The 26,177-nt window shown below is 43.6% G+C and overlaps 1 long non-coding RNA gene across 1 annotated transcript in view; it reads left to right on the top strand.

The window, feature by feature from the left end:
• Positions 1-25,620, top strand: part of LOC149360182 (uncharacterized) — a 28,355-nt gene extending 2,735 nt beyond the window's left edge. Inside the window, exons 2-4 of the long non-coding RNA XR_016288314.1 lie at positions 10,980-11,247; positions 21,855-21,912; positions 25,362-25,620. This is a non-coding gene — a long non-coding RNA (uncharacterized LOC149360182). The remainder of the gene's footprint in view (positions 1-10,979; positions 11,248-21,854; positions 21,913-25,361) is intronic.
• The last annotated feature ends 557 nt before the right edge of the window (positions 25,621-26,177 follow it).

A 26,177-nucleotide genomic window follows, 5' to 3' on the forward strand; every position in this document is an offset into this window, starting at 1 on the left:
TCTGCACGTGTTGTTCCTGTTCTAAAGAAAGGGGACGTATCACTGATATCAAATTATCGTCCCATCTCTCTCACTTCAGTCTGTTACAAATTACTAGAACATATAATAGCCAAGTTCATCATCGGTTTTCTTGTCGATAACAATATCCTTTCTAACGTTCAACACGGATTTAGGAAGGGCTATTCTACTGTAACTCAACTAACATCGGTTGTTCATAGTTTCGCATCTGTACTTGATAAAACCGGCCAGGCTGATATTATTTTCATGGATTTTAGTAAAGCATTTGACCTCGTCTCCCATTCTAAATTAATTGACAAGCTTAAACAAGTTGGTCTTCCTAACTTTATAGTTAACTGGGTTTCAGCTTACTTATCTAACCGACAGCAGTTTGTTAGTATTGACGACCATTATTCACACAGCCTGCCTGTCTCTTCTGGTGTTCCCCAAGGAAGTGTCCTCGGTCCCCTGTTATTTTTAATATATGTGAATGACATTGTAAAAGTAGTTACTCATCCCCTTCAAATCCGGCTGTTTGCAGATGACTGTGTTTTGTTTAATGTAATTACATGTCGTGAAGACCCACTATTACTCAATTTAAACCTAAACAATATTCTGGATTGGTGCAACCAGTGGGACATGAAACTTAACGCTCAGAAAACCGTATTTATGAGATTAACCAAGAAAAAAAAACAGCTTTTTATACCCTTACGCTCTTCCATCATTTCCACTTTCGGAGATAACTGAATATAAATATCTTGGCGTGACGATAACTAATAATCTGAGCTGGACCAACCACACAAGTAACGTATGTGCATCAGGGTTTCGTAAAATTTGTATCCTCAAGCACAAACTGAAGAATGCTCCTGCAGACTTGAAATTTTTAGCCTATTCATCATTAATCAGACCCAAATTAAAATACGCTTGCATTTTCCGGGACCCATTTACTAAAACTAACATTCAAGCGCTTGAAATGATCCAGCGCAAGGCCATTCGATTCATCTTTTCAAAATACCGTTCAACCGACTCACCTACTGATATAATGCGAGCAAACCGAATTCAAACATTGCAGGTAAGACGTAAAATTCTCAGATTAAAATTTATTTTCCTTCTCAAACATAACAAGTTGTCAATGTGCCCGGATCCCTACGTCAAGCCATTCTCCGCTCCACGACTAACAAGACATCGCCACTCTGATTCACTAACTCCATTCACCGCCGGAACTAACCTATTTAAATACCCCTTCTTCCCCCGCACCGTAACTGAATGGAATGCTTTACCTTTAACAGCACTATGTGACATTGACTCCATTGAAGAAATAGAAGATTGACGCCATCTAACTTATTTGCTTTGTGTTTCGAATTTTCTTTCAGTGCTTTTATTGTTGTATATTCATTTTGCACTGTATTGCCCCTCCTGCTAGGGCCCAGAAGGGCCTGTAGTATTCTGTAAATAAATAATAAATAAATAAGAGCATTGCATCTTTGCAGTTAATCAAACAATGCTTCTTCGTTTCAAGAGCATCACAAAGGCGAAAATTTACTGTAGACATGAAAATACTATTTTTCTTCAGCCATGTTATAACTGGTAATGTCTCAATGTGTCGCTTAAAGAAAAATGTTTTTGCACATGGTGAGTGGGGAATTTTACGTGCTCTCTGAGTACGTCAGGTCCCGCTAAACTAAAATGCATGGAACGATACATTGACAGAGGAAAGAACTTACAGATTAAGTCTGTGTACAACCGCTTTCTCAACACTGGAAAAAAGCAACTCACGGGAAAAACAGGCAAGTAGTAAACCAACAAACAATACTTCTCAAGCATGAATCCACACAAACACGGATGATCAGAAACGTAACAAAGCACAAGGTTGCATCATAAAGCGCGGGCTAAATTTACGTGCAGGAATGCATCCACTATTGTGTGTAAAGTCCCGAAATACAAGAAACGTGAAATCATCTGTCAGACATACAGGTGTACTAAACCGGGGCCGGCAACGCTCACAGACTGAAAAAGGTTATCACGCCTCATTGGTTCACTGGAAGAATCACGTACAAAATTTGCAAAAACTCTTTGGAAACGCTGGATATAAAGCCATGTACAATGATTAATTTGTCCTATATAATGAATTTCAGTGGCGAAAAACATTTCATGCGGTCACAAAAGTCCGACCATAGCACTAAAGTGTTGACACATTGTCTTTCCAATAATGCGCACTGTGCTTATGCGCACTCAAAAGAACGCCAAGGTATTTTGGTGGAGTGAGTTCCATTGTATACCAGCATATTCGGTAGGTGTCATTACCCACATACTAAACCAAACATCGCAACTCCTAGAACGATTAATTCGAGCTCCTGACACTGAACCGGTTTTCCGTTAAAAGAATAACCTTAGCAATGCTTGGCTTATCAGAGCAGAAAAACGCGAGGTCACCGCATAGGCAAATACCTTCAGTTCGCTACCCAGAATACGAAAACCATTGACAGCTGCGCTGTTTTAGCACTTAGACAGAGTGGCTCCAAGAGAAGGCAAACGTAGCAGGGGACGGCAGAAAATTAAGTGGGCGGATGAGATTAAGAAATTTACGGGAATATGGTGGCCGCGGCTGGCGAAGGACAGGGTTAATTGAAGAGACATGGGAGAGTCCTTTGTCTTGCAGTGGGCGTAGTCAGGCTGATGATGATGAAGATGATGATGAGAAGTGGTGACAGCAGGCAACGAGGTTTCACACAGGACTCGATTTGGGCTGGTTGTGAGAGACAGGCATTAACAATCAAGCGCATTATATAGTTTTTGTAACAAAGGCGTTTCCCAGTAGGAAGAACTGAACCAAGATTGACGTGATTTATAAAAGAAAAAAGAAATAAATGGGACACCCTTTGCCAGATGAATTTGCAGCAGTGCTAAACGTTAATTGACATCGCTGCAATACTGCAACACTGTGCGCGCTATATGTAGATTATATTGTATTGGCCGACCCCTCAGGCCACATATTTGATTAGGTCCACTGAAAGTAACCATTCCAAGCTGTAGCCAATTTGAGAGGACTTTAGCGAAGATCTTGTAATCAACATTAGAAAGCGTGATAGGTCTGTAGCCATCCACAAATTGTAGTTGTTCCTTACCGTCAGTTTTCGGTATTAATACAACACGACTTTCGGTAAATGACTATAGCAAAGATCCAACATCAATGCACTGCTCAAAAATTTGGAGTAGGAAAGGGGACAACACGCTCCAATACGACTTTTTTTTTCTTCTGACGTGACATTTTCTACACTAGGTTTTATATGTACAGAAAGGGGATATGTACAGATTATATACAAATCACGCATTTAGCCACGGCACTGCACTAACTAGAAAGAAAATAACACAGCTATTATGGCGGCAAAGATGACACCGCATCAACAGTGGAAACCAGTCCGGTAGAAAGTCCCTTTCCTCAAAAATGACCCTGAGTTGAAGCATCATTCGATTGAAATGGCTTCTGGATGAAACAAGAGGTTCAGCGTTGCGCTCCAACATGCGCGTTTTCCAAGGATATTATGAATCTCCAATGAAGAAAAACACGTTATATGGTACGTAATCAGCTTGAGCAGCTGCAAGAAAACCGACACTGTAGGAAATAAAAACAAAAGGCTTTCTTTAGCGTCCTTTTCAACACATCCCGAAACAAAATTGAATCTTTGCAGTTAATAACACAGGATTCAATGTTTTCAGGTACACTGAACAGAATGCCGTTAACAGAAGACAGATTTTTTTTTTTTTTTGCGAAAGAGCCACGTGTAAACAGGTAGAGGTTCGGTGTGTAATTTGTAGAATAACGTTTTGGTGCACGGCTGTTCGACTCTTCGAAGTGAATGAAGGGGCGTCTAGTGAACGCACATATGTCTAAGAAACGTATCTTCGAGATATGTACTGAGGTGTGCATCAGTGGTTTAGTTATGAGCATGTAAATTAGATATCCTAATCAAGCGAGTAGAGAAGTATGTTTCCGGCGAATTTCCTTCGTACATGGAACGCAGTCGTAGCACCATCATGCGGCATGCACTGATACCCCAGCACGCAAAATACGGCAGTGGTCCAGCAAATGGCGTTCCTTCAGTGAATGCACAGATGTCTTAGAAACGTATCTTTGAGTTCTGTACTGAGGCGTTCGCGAAAGCGAGTAGCGAAGTTCTTCGGAACGCACTCAACGTTACAGTCGCCGAGCTGCATCTAGTCGCCCCTTTCGCTCTCTAACCAGTTTCATAAGTAGTTAAACCACAGCTAATTGTTTGTTTACCTTCTTCTAGAAATAGTTCGTTCGGTTTTTGTACTAAATTTAGGCTGTCAGTGACCTCCCGTAGACTTCAAAGCCAGCTAGCTTCGTCTTGATGCCTCATCTACTATTTGTGTCAAACCCGTACAATGTTTAAACTATTACCGCGCTTTAAAAAAAAAGCACGAAAACTGGCCAAAACTGACATCTTATCAGCATAGTCAGCTTCTTTTGCGCTTCAGGAATGGTGCATGCATTGAATTTACATTACTAGCATTTTTTTTTTCAACAGAAAATGCTACCCTTAGTTTCTCCTCATTGGACCCTTGTAGATACGGCTCCCTCTACAGCGCTTTCATGTGATATCTCCAAGTATTTTGACAAGGCTTAATATAAGCTCATGTGTACTGATTTTGTTGAAACCCTACAACAAAAGTTCCAGTGGTGCCAATAAGAAGAGCGCGCCTGAGAGGATGGGGAGCCACTCTGTTTATAAAACGCTCTAATAGATGCAAAATATAGAGTATCTCTCTACGTGCGTCAAAGCAGGCTCATTATTAACGGTGTATATTAGTAGCCGTCTGGATAAAGAAGCATATAAAATGCTTTAAATTCATGAAACGAGCTCGTTCACGGAACTCTGGAATGGCATGGAAGGAAAATAATTTCTGAAGGAATGAATAACTAATGAAGTGAGCGTCTTGTGGAGCTTTTCCATGTGCTGTGTGCATATCTTTACGCAAGCAAAAAATAGGGAAGAAAGCAATGCAAAGCAGGTTAGTCTAGGAATACAAGCTGAAGTCGCATCAAAATGCAAATATTCTTGTGACATTTTCATTTCTTTGTCGCCATGGGCTGTGCTTGATGCAGCAGGCACATCCCGCCCTCAGATGCGCAAGAAGCACAGGGCGCTTCTTGTTTTTGGTATCTTTATGCCCGGTTACAAAAAGTGCAAGAAAATTGCGCCTGAATATTAAAAAACAAATGCATTCTCAGCGCGCTATAGGTAGAGCGGTACGTGCGCAAATGTCAACGGCGGAAAAAATACGTAGCACGATGAGAAATGGAGCATTTATTCTGTGATGCCTCGCATTTAAAACGCATTTTGCGAAAAATACGTTTTCGTGCGTAGGTGTGTCTCACTTCAGAAACCCACGTAAGTGGGAGATGGAATAATAAATAGACCATAACAGCAAAAAACAAGTGAGCTGATTATGGCAATTTCTCCATGTCGAATCTGTATAAAACTGCGCGCTAATGCTATAGCTGGTATGGAAATCAAGTGTGAAATTGAAATCTGCATTAACAACTGATAATGCAGAATTATAACCACGAATATTAAGGCGAAAGCCTTTAATGCCTCATCGTTGTAAGCAGCAGTTGTCGACAGAAAATGTTACGCTTTTCAATTGGTCGAAACGGCCGTGACGTCACAGTGCGCGAATTTAAAACGGGGCCAATTGTGCTTTGGCTAGTCACCAAGCAACCAATTGAAGGGATCGTATAGTGATGCTCCAAGTAAGTGGGACTGAGCTTAGTTAATTGATTAATTACCTAATTAGCCTAAATAACGTTTCTAGTCAGGCCATATAAATAAATAAAACGGAGTAGGAAATTGGTCGCGCTCGGGAATCGAACCCCGGTCTTCGGCGTGCGAGACGAGCATGCTATCCACTCCGCCATGCCAGCTCGGTGGTTTGGAATGAACTAAGGAGCGTCTAGTGAATACGGTGTCTTCGCTCGCTCCCATCCACCTCCCTTCCCTTCCGGAGAGGTTTAGGTATCCACCGAGATATGAGAGACAGATACATTTCCTTTCCTCAAAAAACCAATTTACCGACGAGCGAGGCGTAGAACCGAATGGGCAGTGGCGTTCTATGGACTCCCTGGCAGCGTTGCAAGATGCTGTCGCGTTCCACTCTTAGAGGCGAAGCTTAACATCTTAACCACACATCAGTGACCACACTTTAGGCAAAAAACAAGTGGCCCCGTGAATTTTGGCGGGTGTTCACCGAGATATGTGAGACAGTTACTGCGTAATTTCCTTTCGTCAAATACAATTTTCATTTCCTTCATTACGGGCCCTCTTTGTCTTCTTTCACTCCCACTTCCTCCCTTCCTCTATGGTGCGGTTCAGGTGTCCACCGAGATGACAGAGAATTACTTCGCCATTTCCTTTCCTCAAAAAGCGTTGCGTTCAAAGGGCAAGGCACCGCGCCGAACGGGTGGTGGCGTTCCGTGGACTCCCTGGCAGCGCTACAACACTCTGTCGCGTTCCACTCCTAAAGGCGACGCTTAAGCGTCAGTAATTAGCAGTTAATTAGTATTCAGGCATTAATCAATAATTACCCATTAAGTAGTGATTTGTCATCACTTAGTAATTAGTACTCAATTATATGTGACGCCACCAGTGCCACAGATGCAGCGAAAGTGGTTCCAAAAACGCACTTTAGACAGTCAAGGTGCCCCCTGAATTTTTTAAGGGCGTTTTGTTGCTCTGGTCTGCTTTTTATGTATTAATATTGGAGAAGGCTTGTTTTATGTGTGGCAACGGACACCTTGGCCTTGCTTTCACAAATGTGTTAGAAAAAGGCTGTTTTTAAATTTTCGTAGCAACTTACGTGCTGTGCGTAGAAATGAAAAGCAATATTAGTTTTTTGGTTTTATTGGGGTCTAACGCCCCAAAGCGACTGAGGCTATGAGGGTCGCCGTAGTGAAGGGCTCCGGAAATTTCGACCACCTGGGGTTCTTTAACGTGCACTGACATCGCACAGTACACGGGCCTCTAGAATTTCGCCTCCATCGAAATTCAGCCTTCGCAGCCGGGATCGCACCCGCGTCTTTCGGGCCAGCAGCCGAGTGCCGTAACCACTGTGCCACCGCGGCGGGGCGAAAAAGCACTATTAGTTTAATAGCTTCATTTGATGCAACGCCGCGCGCATTCGATTTTTAAGCACGCAAGATGATTTCTTGGAATGCGCAAAAAAAGAACCTTTCCTCGGTGTTAAGAATGCGAACTAATATCTGCTCAGCGCGAAGTGAAAACTGGTCCCTACTCCGTCACCACACAATTTACACTTCTCGTTGTTGCGCTTTTACATAAGCAACAGAAAGTGAGATCTTTTTTTTTTTATTATTCGTGAAGTCTGCCTTGAGTAGTCGTGAAGTCTGCATAAGTTGAGATCTAATTCACCACCTGGTGCCCGCGAAATTGGACGACCAATTGCTTTGGCAATATTCCCGACTAATTAACTTGTGCTCGTCGCATCGCTTTAGAAGGCCTCTTGGATATTATCATGTTGTAATATAAGTTTGCCATATTAGTCCTTTAGTGCACTCACATGCGCAATTCTCCGTTTAGAACAGTTATACACCCATTAGCCAAGCATTGTTAACGAAATTCTCTGCTAGATTGCATGCGATATTGATTGCGCACAGAAAGATGGAGTCCGCGCGCTATGAATGTCAAGTTTACAGTCCACCGCGCCGTGCAGATGGACGACGCAGTTAACTCTAAACGTTTGCAAGAGAACATTCCTTTTCTTGCCGGAGGGCTTATGCGGCATATGTTACATGTTGTTTCATTGTCCATTACCGAAAACCTCCCCGCTACAAACCGCAATCTGAAATTACTGTTCGGAAAATTACTGTAGGCATCGAAGTAATTAAATATCTTATCCATCTTCCTCCTTGCGAAGTCCAGTCATGGTAGAAAAAGGAGCATACTCAAAGATTGTATAGTGATGTGTCCAAACGAGCGTAAGTGCGTCGCCATGACGGTGAAATTTTAAAGAATTATAACGACTAGAACAGTGGTGACGAAATCATTTTCAGTGCAGACGTTACAAGGTGGAATCGTTCTGTGCTAAAAGTTTTGAATTCAGTTCTCTTGGCAACAAAACCGTCTTTACGCAGAAACAAACGCAGAATAATGGATAAACCTTAACATCAATTTAAACTGATAAAAAATAGAAGTTTTCCTCAATTTCTTTTTAAGCAAAGTTCGCCTCAGACGGCAAGGCGTTGCAGGTATACGTTTATGATTAGACCTGCAGGTCTCTGACGTTATATATCTGATAAATAAAGTAAACATCACACTAAGGAAGCTGTCGTTCTTCCCCGTAGCGTTCGCCTAGTGGTTGAGCATCCGCCTCGTATGCAGGAGGTGCGGGATTCGATCCCCAGTGCCACCGGGTACCCACCGATGCTGCGATGGGTACAAACTACCCCTCGCCTGGTGCTCGGCTTAATCAGGGTGAAATGCTTGAGAAATGGCTCTTTGAACCCGCCTTAAGAACACGAAAATACCTTGTGCCATGGCGCTCTTTGGCTGCAGATGCCGTTGCACCATTAAAATTCACTATCATCATCATCAAGCTGTCGTTCTTGAGTTCATACGTGCGCATGAGACACATACCCGGTAGCGGCAGCGACATTTCGTTGGAGGTGTATTACAAAAAATACAAATTTGCTGCGCGATTTCTGTGCACGTAAAAAGCCCCAGGTGATCTAAACAATTCTGAGGTCTCTACTACGGAGTCCGACATAATCTGAGTCGCTTTGGAGCGATAAAGCCCCACAATACACAATCAACACATCAGACAGGTCAGAGGAAGCCATCGCACTGTGCTTTCTTCCAAATTATCGCCGATTGCCTAATGTACCACTCAAAACATTGAATCCACTGCTTGAACTTTAACAGTACCGCTTTCAGGTGATCAACGTCCATCAAATATAGGGTGAGCAAAACAGCAGGAATTAGAAAAGCACTACACAAGCATGTTATTTTAAGCAGACAATGTGAGCACACCTCATTATGATTTTGAATGTGAGCGCAGCCCATTCTTTGCAAGTGTTTGTGAACCGCGGGTTTATTTTCCCTTCACTACCCAATACTTTAGCGTTTTCTGTTCTAGTTTCTTTATTCCTATTCATGTTTCATTTCGCGTAGATGCTGTCAACGAAAGAATTAATCGCCGTGTGAAATAGCAGGCTGCGGCTCATAATTGCGTGCGGCCTGAAGTTGCCTCTAAATCTTTGCAGGCGTTTTTCTTCGTGGTGCTTTGAGCAGCTAATTGAGAGCAATTATTACTCAGGCTAACAGTGACAGTTCTTTGAAATTTGAATTGGGGCTTGATAATGCATGCTATTCTTAAGATGAAGAGCTGAGCGCAAATATAAGACAACCCGCAAAAAGAGAAAGACATAGGATGGTTGCACGTCCCTTTTTTGAGAGTTGTATTGTGTTTGCGCTCACGTTTAGAGTAGCTCTTGTCCTTGCCTCTTTTATATGCACTGTCGTATGGTTCCGCTCACCTGTTCACCTTAATGATCAGAGCAAATGCGTCTCCTCACTCAGAGCCGAATTTAGTCAAAAGTATTCTTTTAACATAAAAACCGAATCAGGAATAAACTAACCCAAAATAAGCATGATGTGCTGGTTAGCGAAATGCTTGAGATTTTCTTATATCTTCGAGTGTTATACGAATTGCGCATTCTAAACCAATGCCAAAGCATATTTATTATTAACGTACAAAAACTGAACAAACAGATCGAGTGACAGAATGAAGAACTCGATATGTGTGCTCTAAATTTATAACTGCAACTACGAATCGCGTCCCTCATAGCCTTAGTCGCTTTAGGATGTTAAACACCGACAAACCATTAACCAAAACTGGATCCGGTATACCACGTTTGTGTAGTACAGCACGGACCCTTCTTCTCTGCGGCAAACCGCATGCATTGTTGGTTGTGGCATTTTCTGACTAGGTAATAAATAACACAGATATCTCACTAACTGTGCCCTGTGCTATAAAATCTAACTGGGCATCGATCTTCTATACTTCTTCCAGCTATGAAGTAGCCTGTAAACAGAGGGTGATACAGCTGTTTTCTGCCTCTATTCGTTTGTTTCTTTACAACCTTTTTTTTTTTTCCAGCGTGCACTATTGCAGCGTGGACAGTAATCTGCGCTGACTCCGTGAAGACAATAAATCTTGATCTGTGCTGCAAGAACAGCAATTGCAAGCCCGTTTTTTGTGTCGTCTTCCAATAATGGTCGAGAAAATCAAGCATTTTTTGGGGGGAATTGGTAGGGTAACGCGAGCGCATACAGGTATGTTGGTTCAAACCTAAAATACACGTCCAGGAACTGAAATATGCTGCTCGTAGGTGATGAACTCCATGTCAAGCGTTTTGCTCGGAAAGATCTTCATGTTGTCAGCTTCATTTCCATGGCACACTACAGTCAGTAGCCTCCTAAAATAGGCATCATGCACCTCAAGACAACAACAATAGCCGCGAAACATATATGTGCACCATCAGCTGTCATTTAAAAATGAAAGCAGACGGTTCTTCAGGATAATACAAAAATTAATATTTCGACTACCTTATCACTGATCACATCTGGCAGCTCTGACTCGCCCAAAGCGTACAAACCGTAAAGTATTCTAGACTATAAAACGGCGCATATTGTCCCATGATAGCCAGACAGAGAGCGAAATAAATTGAGGCTCTGTGTTCTGTACCGCAGTATATACATTTTTTACCATTATATACCGCCAATATAGCACAACTTGCCGTTTTACTTATTCTCTCCAGTGTTATATATTGCACTAATATATATATCGCACTAATATATATATCGCACTAATATATATCGCACTTTTTTCGCAGCAGCGGTAGCGCACACGGCACATCTGTTGATTGTCGCCTGTCTACGCAGATTCTTCATCGGCCGCTGTCTTCCTGGCTGTAGCCTACGTGGCGCCCATCTTCCGGCTATCGTGCTGCCTCGCGCCGTGCCACCTGCACGTGGTGATTGCTCGACTGTGCTGCTATCTCCAGCTGAGGAAACCAACGATTTTCACCGCTGGGTGCCACTACCATCACCAGTCTTCGCTATAAAGCCGTCGACCCCTGGGGACAGCAACCTTTTTGGCAGCAGCGGTAGCGCACACGGCACATCTCTTGATTGTCGCCTGTCTACGCAGGTTAGTCCACGCCCTGTACAATTTGCTCTCGTTCTTAGTGTGTCGTCTATGCTTCCGCTGCTGCCACGTAAAATTGAATTTTTTGTTTCTGTGTGCTGCATTTTCTGCTTCTATGCCAGCGCACAATGTATGTCCTGTGTGTAATGAGCCTATTAGCCCGGATTAACTGTCTCTGTCATGTGGTGAATGTAGCCACTTTTTCCATGTTGGAGCATGTGCCGGAATATCGGAAAAACAGTATGAAAGAAATCTGAATCCGCCAAACAAAAGTGGACCTGCTCTATCTGCAAAGATGATGGAAAAAATGCCGAAAGCACAGAAGGGAGACCGACAGCTGAAGAACTTACTGATATCAGTTCTATTCTAGCTGTTATAAGCCAAAAGTTGGACGAGTTGTTGCCGCTCAAAGAAACTGTGCCAAGGATCGAACGGTCGGTGCAGCTCATGTCGGACAAGTACGACGAAGTGTTGACGCGACTAGCCGCACAGGAAAAAGAATCGAAAGAAATACAGAAAAGGCTAGAACACCTTGAACAGAACACTCACGCTTGTGACGATGCAACTAGAAGACTTGAAGCAGATTTGAACGACTTAGAGTGGAGAAACCGGAAGCTAAATCTAGAAATTCACGGTGTTGGTGTTTCTGAGATTGAAAATTCGCTTCTAAAAGTAAACTCTGTGGCCAGTTTGATTGAGGTTCCTGCACTTGCTGAAACAGACGTCGCCGCTATTCACCGCCTCCCATGCAAACCTGGAAAAATACCAGGCATAATCGTTCGGTATATCAGGCAATCTATCAGGGATCAATGGCTGAATAACCGATCTAAACTAAAAGAAGAGAAATCTAACCTGTTCATCAAAGAAAACATGACCAGTCAAAGCCGGCAACTGCTTCGAGAGGCTATGGATTGGGCCAAACAAAACGAGTGCAAGTACGTGTGGCACAGGAACGGAAAAATCTTGCTGCGCAAAGCCGACGTTGACTCTGTGGTAGTAGTGCGTCACAGGTCAGACCTTCCAACCTAAGGCTGCTGACTATAGACCGTGTCAAGATTAATTTTTGTTAAGAATGGCTAATCACAGTCATATTCTCCCGCACGAGTTAAACACCTTTGTCTCTAGTCACCCTGCTGTTTCACTGAAATGCCTTCACCTAAACGTTCGCTCGCTGTACAGCAAAGAAACCGACATTATTGACTTCATCACTGGTTTTAATTTTTTGTTTGTTTGATGCAGTCATGCTTAGTGAAACTTGGTGCAGGGATGACCACGAGCTGCCCAATTTTTCGTCCTACCAGTCGTACAGTGTGAATGGAACAAATCGTCGGGGCAGTGGTGTAATGCTGTTGTTAAGAGAACACGTGAACTGCGAGTTGCTTTCCGACTTTTGTATCTGCTGTGATGATTTTGAAATTATAACAGCTTGCGTGAATGACTATACATTTTCTGTTTGCTACAGACCACCACATAGAAACCTTTCTAGCTTCTTTTCTTTTTAAGAACAGCTATTGTCATTTACTTCGGAAACTGGTAATTACTTGGTGTCTGCCGGGGATTTCAATATTGACATGTTGACCATCTCTGCACCGCAAAAGGCCATGCTAACCATTTTAACCTCAAACGGATATAAAAATGTCATCCGTGCGCCAACTAGGATCACAACCGAAAGCGAAACACTGCTTGATCTGTTTATCACAAATGCCGATTCTACAGACGCTGCTAGTGGTGTAATATCATACGACCTAAGTGACCACCTTCCAATAATTTTTTCTGTTAAGAAAACATAATCCTATAGCAAACAAAAAGCATCAGTACGTTTCCCTCCAGACCATTACACAGACTGGTTTAGATAGTTTTGGAGCTGAGTTACAGTGTTGCGACATTAAGGAAATTCTGGAAACAGATAACGTAGACATCGCGTACAGCAAGCTTATTGATGAGCTCTCTCGAATATATAAGCGCCATTTCCCAGAACAGAAGTTTAGGCTGGGTAAAAAAATAAGAAAGCAACGGATAACTTCCGAATTGTTGAAACAAATAAATTGTAAAAATGCACTCTACCACAAGTTTATTAAGACCAAGGATCCAAGCGTATTAAAGGAATATAAATCATTTAGAAACAAACTGAACAGAAAACTAAAAGTGCATAGGAAATTCTATTTTCATGCCGAATTTAACAGCTGCTCGAATAAACCTGATATTTTATGGCAGAAGCTAAATACCCTCTTGAAAAGTCGCAGGTCATCTCCGCATGTAGAAAAGCTACTTCTTGGTGGCAAAGAAATATCGGGAAGTGCTCTAGCAAATACGTTTAATGATTATTTTGTGGGCTACTCCAATAGTTGTGCATCGACTGATATTTCGACATTACTGCCTGATAGAAATCAATTTTCACTTTTTTTTTCGCCCTTTTACGGAACCTGAGGTACAGTCAGTTTTCATTTCACTCAAAAATAGCTCAAGTTGCGACGTAGAAGGCATGCAGGTCCGGCCAATCAAATATGTGCTCGATATTCTTTCTCCTTATCTCACTTGTATTTTTAATATGTCTTTGGCGAGCGCTATCTTTCCGAGGAGGATGCAGATTGCAAAAGTTTCGGTCCTGTTTAAGAAAGGTGACGTAAACGATATAAAAAATTGCAGGCCTATTTCCATTTTACCGATGCTATCCAAGGGATTAGAGAAGCTAATACATATGCAAATGTCTAATTTTTTAAGACAAGCATAATCTTATTTCCTCTGCCCAGTTTGGATTTAGAAAACGCCGATCGACGGAATTAGCACCACTTGAGGAAAAAGAATTTATTCTGTCGCAGTTTGACAACAAGAATATTGTGCTTGGCCTTTACATAGATTTCACTAAAGCATTTCATTGCATCCATCATTCCATATTACTTGAAAAGCTTGAGAGTTACGGCGTTCGAGGGCACATTCAAAATCTCATAAAATCGTACCTAGATCAACGCCATCAATATGTGCAAATAGAGAACTGCCGTTCAGATTTGAAACAAATCAACAGAGGTGTTCCTCAAGGCAGTATTCTTGGCCCGTTCCTTTTTATAGTCTATATAAATGGCTTAGTTCATATCTACAGAGATGCAAAATACATTTTATACGCTGATGACGCTAGTATATTTTTTTCATCACCTGAGCCTAGTAACCTTTAGAATAAAGCCAACTCTGCTCTAAGATCCCTTCATAAATGGTCCGCAGCAGACAGTCTACAAATTAATACAAAAAAGACAAAAGCCGTAATTTCCAGGCCGAAATCGAAGCAAATAAACAGCAGTCCAATCACCCTTCTTTACGAGAACGAAAAAATCGAAATAGATAGTAGTGTTAAAATACTTGGAGTTATCTTCACACAGAATATGCTTTGGGATGCGCACATTGAATCTGTTTCAGGGAAGCTATCTCGTGTTGGTATGACGGCGCGACACAGAGCTATATTACCTTTCAATATAAAGATTCTTATTTACAATACTCTCTTTTTTTCTTCTTTATATTATTGCGTATTGGTATGGGGTACCACGACACGTACAAATCTTGAAAAAATACATATACTGCAAAAAAAAAATTGTTCGAGCACTTTTTAATGTACCGTATCATTCCCATACATCAGAGCTATTTTCGAAAGCAAACATAATACGCGCGTTTAATCTTTATAACTATAAGTTAAGTCTGGCTTTCAAACGGGAGGTGAAAGAAAATCTCAAGTTTTTTCATGAATTATCAGATCTCGATAAAAAAATTGCTGAGGCTCAGTTTGGCTAAGCCTTGGGAATGCGAAGCATCCCACGGCGACGGCGCGAGGTGGAGGCCGGCTCTCTCATCCGATGTCACGTGGTGTGACGTCACGGTGTCACGTGGTTTCACGACTAGGGGTCCCACGGCGACGGCGTGAGTGGTAGCTCTAGCAATATGCTTCGCATAAAAAAAACGGCTGAGGCTTAACTTGGTTAAGCCTGGAGAATGCGAAGCATCATCGTGTCGCGTAATTTGGAGGCGCACAACCACAGCGACGGCGCGAGGTGGGCCCCCGTTTCTCCACTCTCGTGACGTCAATGTGTAACGTGGTGTGACGTCATGTATCACGTGATTTGGAGGCGCACAACCACAGCAACGGCGCGAGGTGGGCCCCCGTTTCTCCGCTGTCGTGACGTCGTCGTGTCACGTGGTGTGACGTCATGTATCACGTGATTTGGAGGCGCATAACCACGGTGAAGGGCTGAAGTGGTAGCTAAAGTAGTATGCTTCGCATAAAACACATATTCCCACACCACCCGTTACACAGAACACCGTTGAAGGTGGTCACTGCACGGGTAAATTATTCGAGGCAAAAAGTGTCATACACACTGCCAACCCTTTTAAATTCATTCCATAAATCAGGCATACATTTGCATACAATTTCTGTACGAACCCTACGCAAACATTTCATTAACAATCCTTGCTTACAATAACAACTAAAAGTGTTATCTTGCATTTTGTTATTTACCTCTTGTGACTATCAAGTGTGCGTGCATTAATTTTGAATATTGTGCTTTCTGTGAGTTTTTTTTTGTTGTTGTTTTATCGCTGCCTGCTTTGTAGGGAGGCTGCGGGCTTTAGTAAAGTCGCTTGTTGTCAAGCGGCTTTTATCCGCAGTCTCCCCATCACTGATGGAAATAAACAAACTATTAATTGAAAATTGCGTATGAGTTTGAAACGAATATTTTAATAGAACGCGACTTAATTACCCTCTACATGTTCAGGGCGCAGCTGTTGCTGAAATGCTTGCTAAAACAGCTGCTGTTTTTGCAAGTAAAATGAGTCAGGCACCCCTGGATCAATTTTGTTTCCAATATTTCAAGTGATAAAGTGGCATCTTGTTTGACAGCTAGAATCCGTATGTCGGTGGCTAAGTGCGCTTAATGCGGAGCTCACCCCACCTATGTACCCTGCAGCTGTGCGTTTGCTGATAGATTGCGTTTTCGTTCGCCCTTTAGGCTGATATATCGTTGATTAAGCGATTTCATGAGACATAAATTAGGACTCTAAGCGGAATTAAAGCATGGCCTCGAAGGAGCGCTGGCTGACTCGTTGCTCTCGCACGCCTGGAGAATGAGATCCGTGCTCTTGTTTTTACTCCTTCTGGAGGACCTTTTGCATCTTTCACAGTAAGTATTAGGCCGAGTAAATACTGCGCACTAAGCCTATTTTTCCGTTGTGCATGGGTAGACAAGCTTTGAAGGAAAAAAGATCTAAAAAAATTTCGAACTAATCTCTTGCGCATAATTAGCACACATTTCACAGTGAAAGCCAACAGTGCAGTAACAGGCGCAGCTTGTTTCAAACCAAATGCGTTTTGCTTACCTGCCGCGTCCGGAGCACACGCTTCGGCCCGAAGCCGTTCCTGACTCGCTGCTTGCGCGGCGACTAAATTTCCGCCACGGCGTGCTTGCAGCAGCGCGTCTCCCTGTACCGCTCCCAACCTTCTCTTCTAACGCTGCACTCCGCAATCGGCCACCAACGTAGTGGCGTGCTTATTTTTCTATGTGATGTGTCGTTCTACTGCTCCGGCTCTCATGAGCGCGCTTGGTACTCCTCCTTCCCTCTTATCCCATTCCTGCTTCAGTACTCTGACAGGAGTCACCTGAGCGCGGACTTACTGATGCAAACATGGACGTAGAGATCGCGAGATGAATGGAGCTTGCGACAAGACGCTTGGCCTGCAAAATGTTTAATTGAAAGAGTTGTCCGTCGAGATGGTTTCGGGTCGGCTTGGGCCAGTGTCATTCGAAATGAGGTTGGTACAAAACTATACAGAAACGTTTTACTCCAAGTTTACTTTGAAAATCGCGGAGCGACCGCAAATTGCTGCCAACAATGTCCACCAGGCGTACAGATTAAGACACGTGGCCAAGGAAATGACACAAGCACAACGTGAAGAAAAAAAGTTTTGTACCTTTAGTAAACACAGAAAAGAAACCAGGCCCGCGTATCAATTACAAGGGCGAACGAAGTCATAAAGATGAACGCCAAGTTAAAACATAGCAGAGGCTGCGTCCTATACACAGCGACAGCTTTTCTTTGCAATGCTTCCAGAGTTACACAGTACAGAAGTGCTCCTTCGTTCTCTGCCCGGGAATACAGCCCCGAGCCAGAGTTAACAGTTCCCTCTTAACAGAAAGTAGACTGGTAACACTCGGCATTTTCGGTATTCTTCGATCCTAATATCACATTGTTTCCCTTAGAAAATTAGACGAAGACGCTTTTTCATTAGTTGTTTTGGTACGTGTAGTTATACTAGCTTTCTTAGATGGCGCCAGCTGTACCATCAGCGGATCGAAGCAAGCACACTGTAAGAGTAAACTGCCAGGCAGCCGTCTTGCCGCTCAACTATTAGCGGAATGACTCAGAAAAAGATACTCCAGCCCAGGAACTTTCTGTTCATTGACCACTAAGAAGAGTAACCGAGTGGAAAAAGGACCAAAAGAAAAGACGGCCACATTTACTGGGCATTTTGTCATGAGAGTCAATTGGAGCAATGCGTAAAAAGCCAACAGTTACCACGCTGGAGATTGAGACGCAGAAAGCAACACAGAAATGCAGCATTCTGAATCTACATAAACCTAAGCGGCTAGGATACGTGTGCCACGAAGATAGGAAGATACGTTGTGATTGGCCGAACAAGCAAATTAAGAGCGTTCAGTTTCAATGGAGGTGAAATGCTAGAGGCCCGTGTACCGAGCGGTATCAGTGCGAGTTAAAGTATCGCAGGTGGTTGAAATTTCCGGAGTCCTTCACTACTGCGTTCTTCATGGCCTGAGTCGCACTGAAACTTTGAACCCCCATTAACCATAAAAGCGTTGAGTGCGATCAAGAAGGTAAAAAATAAACAACTAACACAGCTGAAGGCAACGCGGCAAAAGTGAATGAAAGCAAGACGACTAAAAGGTGGAGGGATAGAGAATAAAAATTATTAAAGAAAGGGGAACAAACTAACAGACAGAACGCAGGAGCATGTGAACATTTTTACCTTGATAAAAATCAAGTTAAAATTGAAAAAAAAAGAGGAATGCAGTGCTTTTATTTGAAATATAAGCAGAAGGGGTCGAATTCATCGCAGTTTCCACTGTTTTGCGTCTGAGCTTACTCTGGATTTTTTTCTCCAAAACTATTACCTCCTCGATAATAGGGGAGCATTATCGCTCACTGTTGCTTGTGGCAGAGTGAGCAGGCAAGGCTCTCCATAATGAGTTGTGATGACCCATGATAGCAAGGCTCTCCATGAGGACCCTGTCTTTCGGCCTTTGATACAGCGAGCTGTCAAGCCCATGTAGGCCTTGCCACACGACAGCGAAACGGAATAGGCCGCGCCTTCCATGCATTTGAGGAACGCGTTTTTGTGGAGTGGGAAGCCAAAGGGGGCGAGTTAGAGGGGATGCATGTTTGGAAAATTCTGCGCGAAACAAGACGAAGACGAAAAGCGCTTGTGTGTGTTGCCCCTTTTCATCCTGGATGCTCTTGTTTGGCGCTCAATTTTCCAAACATGCATGTTTTTGTGGAACGTGGTAGAACTGGTCTTTGTAATTTCTTGTCATTTACACTTTGGTACAGCCTAGACAGGCTTTTGAGGGTTTGAAAAGAGCACGACTACTGCGGTTCTTGCTGTGATTTGCCTAAGATCACGAGAAGTTTTGTGCATCTGTGGAATGACGGCCACCTCCTTGTTCCACTAATTCAGTTCAGCTGGGGCCCTAATTTTTTCTGCTTGGTCATTTTTACATTTCTCCAGTAAAAAAAAAAGGCAACAAAATGCTTGTGTTTCACGCGATTGTGTCAGCTTGCAATTTTGGTTTGAAAGGCTTCTTGCAGCTTGCACTCCTACGACATTTTTCTAGCATCGTTAAACGACGACCATAAATTTCTTTTCACTACTTATTGGTGAGCTGTATTATATGTCAAATTATCCTTGTTGCATATTTTACTACACTTGCGAAAACCGCGCATAGGCACGGGAAATGACTTACCGTGATTAAGCGCCTATATTTAGAGCGCCATATTTCTTATGGTATAAAATTGATGTCATTGCCTTTTAAAAAAACTAAAAATCTGCGGCACTTCCTGGGAAATATTAAGCCAACTAGAGTTATCCACGAACATGAAAATCAACAGTGCGACTCAGCCTAAGCAGTCATTCAGAATTCTTTCATGCATAGCAAGATAAAGTTAAAGGCTCATATACCATTATGTTCAGCTCCCTCGTTTTTGAAATGAACTGGTGTCATTTCACTCTGCGAAGGTTGATTCGAGATAAACCGAACGTAACTCTAAAAATGCATCAACATACGTGCCTCACTAGTTTTGAGAGCTATCGTGGCACGCATGCCGATAGACGTATTTTGATTGATTTATTTAGAATGCACCTGAAAGGTGCCTCAAAGATGCCTTCTTTTCTAAAGCCATACCCCGCAGAATATAGAATGTTCTGTTCATTAATTTAATAGAATGCTCTGTTAAACACCTGCCCCACATGTTCTTATGTTACCGTCATTTGTTCGTGCAGGTATTGCTAGGTTCTACGATTTCCAAATAGTTTTTGCTGTATTACTCACTTTCGTCACAGGCACATCGGGTAACTAAAAAGGGGGACTCAACAAATTCAGCAGCCCCAGACAGGTGCATAAGCCCTCAGAGAATCACAAAACCTCCTTTTGTATATGCGGCCAGCTCGACAAATTTTCTTTCCTGAAGTGCGATTTTTTTTGGGGGGTCAACGGGAGCGTCTTCCCTGCAGTTTTGCATCTCAAGACCGCGTATACGCTGTATGCTGTTTATCGATTGGCTTACGCCCGGGGGGCAATTGTGGAGGCTGACTGACTATGGTGAGCCGTTCCGGCGCCGTCCTGCTCCTTGGCTACACGGTAAACATTCGTCCACGGATCTGAAACCTTTGACCATACTCGGGGACATCCGTAACAACTCCAGCGAGATGAGATCGATTTCCACTCTTAGTCTCCTTCGTGGGCACGAGCGTGCGGAAAATTGGAAGGGATTACTGCCACAGGAGTTCAGAGTGACCTGGTCAGCAATGGTGGAATGCTCACGCCAGTTCTCTGTTGAGTTTTCCACTGGGTAGTAGGAGAGCACAAGTAGCCTGAGGTGGTCTCGACGAAGACTAGCTTTATGCTTCTGTTGGCGTAGAATGTTCAACAGGCGGGTACAATGACCAGTCCTGTGCCACCGGCCCTCAAACAAATGTAACAGCTGAGGAAGAAGGATTTTACAACTAACAGAGGGATCGAGTAAACGCCTTACAAAACGCCGTTGCATTGAATAAATCTACATGGGAGGCTCCAGCAGTAGGCGAGAAAAAAACGCCCACTGCTGTTTCGTCCGGTGCATTTTTCAATACGAACACCGACCTTCATGAAAGCCAAGCCAGGCAGCTAACAAGCACATTACTTGTAAGTAAAAACCTGTTTCGAGTAGAATATCTCAACTTAACCTATCATCAAACATCAGATTGAGGTTGCGCTTCGGATTTTATACACGACCGTCCTCATCTTTCCTATACACGTGTCCACTCAGCGCCTATACTGCACGGGTCCTTCTTAAGCCTCGAAGACTTCTTACAACTGCATAGAAACCGGCAGCTGGCCGGTCTTTCCAGGGCGAAGCATGGGCCGTACTAGATCTTTCAATCAGCTGCACTTGATCTCCATCGATATCCCCTTCATACGCCCCCTTTCCCGCTCCCAGACAACCTTCCCATTGATCCTAATTCCAACCCGGCCAGATTTCCTGCCCCTGTTACTCTCCACATTCATCGTCTTCATTCATACCCAATAATTGTGGACAAACGCATTTTTGAGCGGGTAACGTTGATGAACACAATTTTTGATACAATGTAAGTTTTCACTATAACAATCAATATACCCGCAAATCACCCGACGGTAGTCTTGTATTTTTTTTCTGTCGACATTTTCGCTGCCGTAGAAAGCGTTCCCCAGTGGTTTTCTGTGGCAGTCTTAACTGTTCGAAGCGATCGATGGAAACACTTTAAAAGAAAGATTTTGTGTCTTATCAACAATATGGGTTATTACCTCCAATATTTTCATAACAATGTCTTAAAATTTTACAGATTTCTGTCCGAGAATGTCTAACATGCAATCATTGCCGACATAAATGTCTACTGAGAGCTGCTAATTAGAACCAGATAGTGTCGTACATGCTGGGTCCATACTGTGACCCACCTCTCATCGCTACCCGGAAACTCTCCCGATAATCACGAGCACACAGGACTTCTTGCGACGGCCAGCTAATCCCAACGCACATACGATGTATACCGAACAGAAGCAAGATGTCAGCGCAGGTAATGTAGCCGCACATCGCTCCAGTCAGAGATGATCTCCAAGAAGCTCCCAGCAAACGTCGCCTCTACACAGACATGAACAGTTTTGCGCGCAGCGTTTCCACTAGGAGGGCCTACCAATCTGGGCAAGCCGTCATGTCTAGCGTTTTATGTGACGTACCTACTTATGCATCACATACGGCGTTACTAGATGGCCTATCGCATTGCAGAAATAGCCACCTAATAATGATGTTTTTAACTTCGTTTTCAGGGCATGTAATGGATGTGAACGGAGCGCTAAAGACCCATACCAGGGTTGTTTAGGAACGGTGAGTACTGTCCTCAGTGCCGAAAGTCAAGCAGACGGGAGCCTGCTAACAAAAGGACGAAGTAATGCGGTTACACGCACACACACACACGCACGCACGCACGCACACACACACACACACACACACACACACACACACACACACGCACACGCACACGCACACACACACACACGCACGCACGCACGCACGCACACGCACGCACGCACGCACGCACGCACGCACACACACGCACACAATGCCAGCCAATAGCCATTGAAACCAAGGAACCCAGAATAACGTTTTTGGTTTGTTTCTCGTGGCCTTGACCAACGAAAAATTATTGGTGTAAGCTGATTACAAAGCAGAAAAAAATTGATCGCAGACTTAAGCACCGCACGACGGCGTGGTTAATTTCCATACATGCAGAGGGTTATATTATACAATCATAGATCCCTTAGTGTACTCAGAGCCCTTATGGCGCAGTGCTGCAGCGGTTAAGCGATGCACCTCTGCCCTCCGAAGGCATGTGATCCTAGCCGTGGGCCTTGTGCGGTCCAGGTTGCGCACATCTTCAGGGGTTCGGTGGGAAACTCACCGCTACGAAACTCACTGCCAGCGCACTCAGAAGACCAGACAATATCACCCAACTGGCACTCGTTTCGTGAGCTCAGGAAGTTGCATGCACCTGGGGGCCGCATGAGGCCCACCTGCACTAAATCGAGACATCATATGGCAGTAAAGATGTTTCTCTCTTTCTTGCTCTTCCCGAGCTACCAGTCATTAATTTATCTTCCACCTGTCGCGGTGGGTGGTTTGCTCACTGTCCGGTGGGCAGACAGTGATGACGCCACAAGGTCACGTGACCTAGGTGGCCAACCTGCCTCCTATAGGTTGCTCTTTGGGCACCGCCCGGCAGAGTAATGAATCACTATTTTTCGCTCTTGGGGCCGACAACGCCGACGTGAGATTTTCTGAATAGTGGGGTCTTTAACGCTCTCCCTTTAAAAAAAGCACAAAATGCCGATGGTGGGATTCGAACCCATAGCCTCCGAATTTCACATTCAGGGCTCTACGAATTGAGCTGCGGCTGTCCATTCTTCTGCTTTCGTGCGTAATAACGTGGCGAGTAGCCTAACCTTGAGGGCGTTCACCAGCGCCAACCACGCCCAAAGCGGTGGGCGTAGTACGTCCTGTATTACCGCGAGCGTCACGTGCGATGTGATCGATGGGAAAAGCGGAAGCTGTGCGAGAACCTCCTATGCTAACTTCGGCATCAAGACTGCCAGAACCACGCTTTCCTTAAGCTATTGAGCAGAGAAGGGTAGGGAAATGTGGGGCTCGTTGTCACACTTACACGAAGGAAGCCAGCAGCTGCCTAAACCCAACAAGCACTGATGAGTGTTTCACACCACACACGTAAGAAACATTCCGCTGTGCTGACACATGACACGCGCCATTATTCGCTTAAAGCAAAGGAGCTGTGCTGCGCGCACTTCAATAAAATGACGAGTAACGATTAAATGGGCAAATGGGTCTGATAGCTAAAATTTTATACGTTTGCAGTGATAACAAGAAGTCAGAGCTCACATCTTGTCCCTTCAGCAAATGTTTGTTCTGAGGTTTCGTCTGTGTTACTAAATACAGATGTTGCGAAATACGGAAAGCTATAATCTGGAGTAGCCGTGAGAGAAATAAATTTTCTGCTGAGGACAGATGTTATATTATCAATTGAAAACACAATGCACCAAGATTTCCGTGTAATATGAAACAAAGGGGAGAATTTTCTTATTGTTAACAATATGCAAGCTTTTTCGCTACACAGTCTGCCATGAACGAGAGCCAGCATTTTTTTGGCAAAAATTACAACATTTACAAACGAGAAAACGCCAGCTGAATTTATGACACAGGGTTGGCATTGACAGCATTCTCACATATTTCTTGTTGGCTTATATTCGAGTGCTAGCTTCATTAGCTGCGTGTCGCACCGGAAATACATGAACTCAGAGATATGGACAAGACAGAGCACAAGCGCTGACCCACTAGCCCGAACCATCATCCTTCTAGATATCGGTCTGGAGCTTCAATACACTAATAGTAAAAATCTCTGAGAAGCACTCCCACCGTTAGAGGCTGTTTCATCATCCATATGGTTGGTTTGACAAAATACAGCACATCGCAAAGGCGAAATTTCGTGCAAGCGTTGTTTTATTATCTACTCGATATAAGCGAACACTCTGCTATATTTGTCACAAAAAATGTGATCCAGATGAGCCCTCTTAGTCAAGAAAATCCGACATCCATATAAAAATTACTTTGAACGGCTTTATTATGGTTTGTTTACGGGTTTAACGTCCAATATCGAATGAGGCTTTGAGGGACATCGTTATGGAGGGCTGCGGATAATTTCGACTCCACGCGGTGCTTTAAAGTGCGCTGATGTCGCACATTACCCGGGTCTGAAGCATTTCGCCTCCATCGAAACGCGACCACTGACGCACAGTAAAAAGCGTTTCTGCGTTGGGGCGAATGAAGGAGTGTGAGGGAGAGGGGAGAGCTAAACGACGACTGTTGCTCCGTGCCTTGCTGTTGAAAAGCATGTTCGCTGGTGCTTTTATAGTTTTCAGTTGATGCTCGTAGTAAATTCGGTAGTGCGCCGCCAGATCCCCACAAGATTTTCTCAAAATATATGTATAAACAAACATTGAAGTAGAAATCACAGCGCACCAATACCGACGCCTGGCTGCATGGCTGGAGGCGCTGCCTTGCTTAACGCAACAGTACTGCAGTGAAGGATTGTCTCCGTGACGCAGGCGTGTTCCGTGTGCCTATGTTAGATACTCTTATTTATCAAGGACTCTGTTTGTCTAATGTTTGAATTGAAGAAAAGAAGTCGAAGAATTCGCATGATCAGACTGGGTGTCCAGGTTTAGGCGGTGTGTTTAGCATCCAGTCTTAGTGTATCCATAAACTCACGCCGCGGCAATAAACGGTTTAGCCGCCTGCTCACTTTGCGAAAACGAACAGGAGGCGCAGGAAGAACTACACAAAACTCTCAATATTATTCGTAAACACGATAAAATATGAGCGCTCTCCTTTCCCGGGTTATCTTGAAGAAAGTTTACACCGGTTTTTTGACTGAATCCTGATCATAATATAAACACTTGAAGTTAACATAAAAAGCCTGTCTCTCAAAAAACCTTCTGTTGTGGTCTATGGCGTGTAGCTTCACAGAAGGAGTCGATAGTTGGCATCGAGGCAGGGCAGCGACATAAAGATACATGTGAAATCATACTCTGTGTGTGATGTTTACTGCCACGAATTCGGTGCTGATTAAATACATAACAGCGTGAAACTAAATACATAGCCCCCTCCAGCATTTATTACAGAAGACAGAGAAATTCGTGTGCAAACTTACTTTTCTGTGAACTTTTGGCACTGAATATCTACTCGTTTATTTTTCTCCCTAACAGTGTGATCCAAATCAGCCCGAAGAAGGATGCTCACCAGGCTGCATTTGCTATTACGCAGAATGGCCTGATGGGAGGCCATGGGGCGGAATCTGCTATGAGCCTCCAGAGGGTGGTGTTGAAGCTAAAGACTACTCGACTGCAGAAACGGCTATTAGGGCCACATCATTAGCGTTGCAGAGCGCTGCTACAGTGGGCAGCACAATGCGCCATGTCTCATTTGGAAGTTCCTCAGCGAGAAGAGCGGTGTCTAGTGTTATGTCAAAAATCAAGGTGCGAATGCCAAAAGTTAGGTTTAGAATTCCAAGACTCAAATTTTCGCGAGGTTGACATGACTTTGCTCAAAATAATAAAGTAATGATCTTTGTTCTGATGTTCTCTTCCAATTGCCACAGAAGCGCGCCATGTTAACCGTGCGACACTTTCGTCACCTTTTTTAGTCCTGCACATTGCTCTATCGCTATAAATAATTTCTTGAGCACTGATTAGTTTTGCTGTATCTTGTTTTCTTTCATCAGTATGATGTCAGTTCTCTAAATTAGTTTCGGGCAGTGTTTTTCTCTTATCATCGCAGTAAAGATCACGTTCGTCTCTTCACCTCGCAACTTGGAGTTGCACGTCATAGAGCGCCGGACGCGTAGGAGACCGCCTTGCAGATGATGAACTAATAACATACGGAGGTACGCAGAAACTTAAGTTTATTAAATTTCATCAAAACCACAGAAGAAGAGACACCAAAGTAACAAACAGCTTTTAGCTGCTAAGCTGGATTAACCATTATATGCTACCGAAGGTGGAAGAATAAGTAGCACTTGAGAT

The sequence above is a fragment of the Amblyomma mixtum genome, chromosome 2 (genome assembly GCF_055824585.1).
Source record: "Amblyomma mixtum isolate Tamu chromosome 2, ASM5582458v1, whole genome shotgun sequence".
Classification (NCBI taxonomy): domain Eukaryota; kingdom Metazoa; phylum Arthropoda; class Arachnida; order Ixodida; family Ixodidae; genus Amblyomma; species Amblyomma mixtum.